This window comes from Schistocerca gregaria, chromosome 10, assembly GCF_023897955.1.
Source record: "Schistocerca gregaria isolate iqSchGreg1 chromosome 10, iqSchGreg1.2, whole genome shotgun sequence".
Taxonomy (NCBI): domain Eukaryota; kingdom Metazoa; phylum Arthropoda; class Insecta; order Orthoptera; family Acrididae; genus Schistocerca; species Schistocerca gregaria.
The window spans coordinates 154,411,577-154,415,316 of record NC_064929.1 but is presented as its reverse complement, the minus strand read 5'-3'; the positions used below and the strand labels follow the sequence as shown (position 1 = coordinate 154,415,316).

Sequence of the window (3,740 nt, the reverse complement as noted above, 5' to 3'; positions counted from 1 at the left end):
ACCAGGGCAAGAGATTCCTCAGCTGAAATGTCGAGGCGAGGTTACGTTCGCTGCCGGACGGCAAGAAGACAGGACAAAAACGCTTTATTCTCGTCACGGTCCCATTCGAAACAACAGCAGGGAGAGAGAGAGAGCGTTCCTGCTTTATAGGCGGACTGCGTTTCTCCGAGGGGACCCATTAAAAATAAAAGTACTGCAGCGTGACAGTACAAAAACCGCACACACACACACACACACACACACACGCGCGCGCGCGCGTAAGCGTCTGCAAACACACATTCCGCAGGGATTTGCGTATTCCCGTCACACATGTCCCTCCGAAATGCTTAAATACTCCAAGGGAGGCTACGTCGAAGGGGATGAGGGAGGAATGGGGACGGAGTTACAAAAAAAAAAAAAAAAAATGGGCGGACGAGACCTCTTTCACCGGGTGAAAGGATGGCAAAAAAAACTGAATAAAAACGCCGATCGGAAGCGGAAAGAATAAAAAAAAGGGCGAGGCGTTCGGTGTGGCAGGGATCCGACGCTTCTGCCGAAACCAATAACGCGAAACTAATCAAATTCAAATATTGGCAATCCCAATAATTTCGCCGTCCTAATACGCTTCCGCGGCGCGCCGTTCATATACATACGTGAGCGCGCGGCCGGGATTGCCTCCTCAATCTGTCCCTAAACTGCGTACCGCGCCAGGGCTGCCAGCCTTGGAACCGCTCATCGCTCACCGTGCGTATGTGCGTGCGTGCGTGTCCACGCAGCCGCGAGGCGGGCCTCTGGCACGAATTACGCGGCGGCCGACGCGCCTCTCAAAATCAAATTATTTTCGGATTAATCGATTTCTCATTACGGGCTATTTCGGGCCGGCATGCGCGCCGACCAGAAGAGGAGCGCGCGCGCCGCGGCTGAAGGGGTTGGCAGGCCTGGGAAAAGTGGCCTTTTCCCTGCCTCGACCGCGAGCGCGGGACATGCTGGCGCCGTCGTGTCGGCAATACTGCGCGCGTCTTTTGTCGGACACAGGGCGTAACACACCTTCCACGTTTTGTTTCTCGATAATGATAACAAGCAGAAGAGCGCATGACGGATGAAGCAAGGAGGATGTCAGGAACAGACTAGGGCAGACAAAGAGGGCATTAAACATATCTAAAAAAAAATTGGAAAAGTATGATTTGTGCTGTGAGGGTTACGCAGAAAATTATATAAATAGATGATAATAAGATGGCAACAGCCTTGCCGCAGTGGTTACACCGGTTCCCGTGAGATCACCGAAGTTAAGCGCTGTCGGGCGTGGTCGGCACTTGGATGGGTGGCCATCCAGGCCGCCATGCGCTGTTTTCTGGGGTGCACTCAGCCTCGTGATGCCAATAGAGGAGCTACTCTCAACATCTCCATCTACATCCATGCTCCGTAAGCCACCTGACGGTGTGTGGCGGTAAGTACCTCGAGTACCTCTATCGGTTCTCCCTTCTATTCCAGTCTCGCATTGTTCTTGGAAGGAAGGATTGTCGGTATGCTTCTGTGTGGGCTCTAATCCCTCTGATTTTATCCTCATGGTCTCTTCGCGAGATATACGTAGGAGGGAGCAATATACTGCTTCACTCACCGGTGAAGGTATCTTATCGAAACTTTAACAAAAGCCCGTAGCGAGCTACTGAGCGTCTCTCCTGCAAAGTCTTCCACTGGAGTTTATCTGTCATCTCCGTAACGCTTTCGCGATTACTAAATGATCCTGTAACGAAGCGCGCTGCTCTCCGTTGGATCTTCTCTATCTCTTCTATCAACCCTATTAAGTACGGATCCCACACTTCTGAGCAGTATTCAAGCAGTCGCCAACAAGCGTACTGTAACCTACTTCCTTTGTTTTCGGATTACATTTCCTTAGGATTCTTCAAATGAATCTCAGTCTGGCATCTGCTCTACCAACGATCAACTTTATATGATCATTCCATTTTAAATCACTCCTAATGCGTACTCCCAGATACTTTATGGAATTAACTGCTTCCAGTTGCTGACCTGCTATTTTGTAGCTAAATGATAAGGGGTCTATCTTTCTATGTTTTCGCAGCACATTACACTTGTCTACATTGAGATTCAATTGCCATTCCCTGCACCATGCGTCAATTCGCTGCAGATCCTCCTGCATTTCAGTACAAGTTTCCATTGTTACAACCTCTCGATATACCACAGCATCATCCGCAAAAAGACTCAGTGACCTTCCTATGTCATCCACCGGGTCATTTATGTATATTGTGAACAGCAACGGTCCTACGACACTCCCCTGCGGCATACCTGAAATCACTCTTACTTCGGAAGACTTCTCTCCATTGAGAATGACTCGACCGAATAGTAGCGGCTTCGGTCCCGAATACCATCATATCGGCCGGGAGAGCGGTGTGCTGACCCCACGCCCCTCCTGTCCGCATCCTCCACTGAGGATGACACGGCGGTCGGATGGTCCCAGTAGGCCACTCGTGGCCTGAAGACGAAGTGCTAAAAAGCTGATGATGATAAGAATTTATTTATATATACAGATGGTACATGTTCTTTCGGACATGTCCGAAACGGGAGATGGACGAAGAAAACGTGGAAGATGTTTTACGTGCTGTGTCTGACAAAAGACGCCCGCAGTATTGCCAACTCGACGGCGCCAATATGTCTCGCGCTAGCGGTCGAGGGAGGAAAAAGGCCACTTTTCCAGGCCTGCCAACCCCTTCAACCCGGACTTGTCCGAAGGAACAGATACCATCTTCATATACATATACTTAAGGCCCATCGGCCATTTGACTATCTTCTTTTGTGCGGATGCACAATCAGTGCTCGAACTCTTACGGAACCGGTGGTAAAGCTGCGTGTATTGAGTATAATGGGCAGGGACAGTATGAACTTAGTGCAGGACAATAAGTTGCGAATATGGGTCTCACGGGAAGCGTGCCAGAGATGATTCCCTGCACTCGTACTATCCTCCACGTCCTCGGTGGCTCAGGTGGATAGAGCGTCTGCCATGTAAGTAGGAGATCCCGGGTTTGAGTCCCGGTCGGAGCACATATTTTCAACTGTCCCCTTTGACTTATACCAACGCTTGGATGCAGCTAGGGGTATTCATTTCATTGTAATAAGAATTTTGTTTGGCTCAGTGGGCTGGCGCACGTATTTCTTCTGGAAAAATCTTTGATCCGACCGAGATCTCGTCCCGTGAAACTGTAAAACATTGCAGTATGTTCGAAATTCAGAGACAGATAGCGGTAAGTTATAGGAAAATATGGGTACTAGAGAATATGTACAAAAGCCAAGAGGGAGAAATATGAATGGAAGACAGAGAACAAAGTGCTCAGATTTAAAAGAGTAAGAGAGGGATGTAGTCCCTTTTTCTACTGTTCCATCTATTGTTCGAAGAAGCAAAGACGTAGATAAATGGAAGGTTCAAGAGCGGGACTAATGTTAATGGTGTAAGGATATCAATTATAATGTTCGCTGATGACATTGTGATCTTCATGTTAAAGTAAAGAAGAATTACAGGTGCCGTTCAATGGAACGAGTTCTGATGAGCACAGAATATGGAGTGAGAGTAAATTGAAGAAAGATAAAAGTAGTGAGAAGTAGCAGAAGTGATAACAGCGAAACTTAACATCAGGAATTTGTGATTAAGAAGTAGGCGAAGATAAGGAATTCTGTGTCCAGGTAGTAAAATGACCTATGTCGGTCAGAGCATGAAAAGCGTGGTAGGACTGCCAAAAGTGCCATTTCTC

General features: G+C 48.2%; 1 pseudogene; it reads left to right on the top strand.

Annotated features, from left to right (window-relative positions):
- Positions 1–1,214: 1,214 nt before the first annotated feature.
- On the top strand, positions 1,215–1,332 carry LOC126293824 (5S ribosomal RNA; annotated as a pseudogene).
- Positions 1,333–3,740: the final 2,408 nt, after the last annotated feature.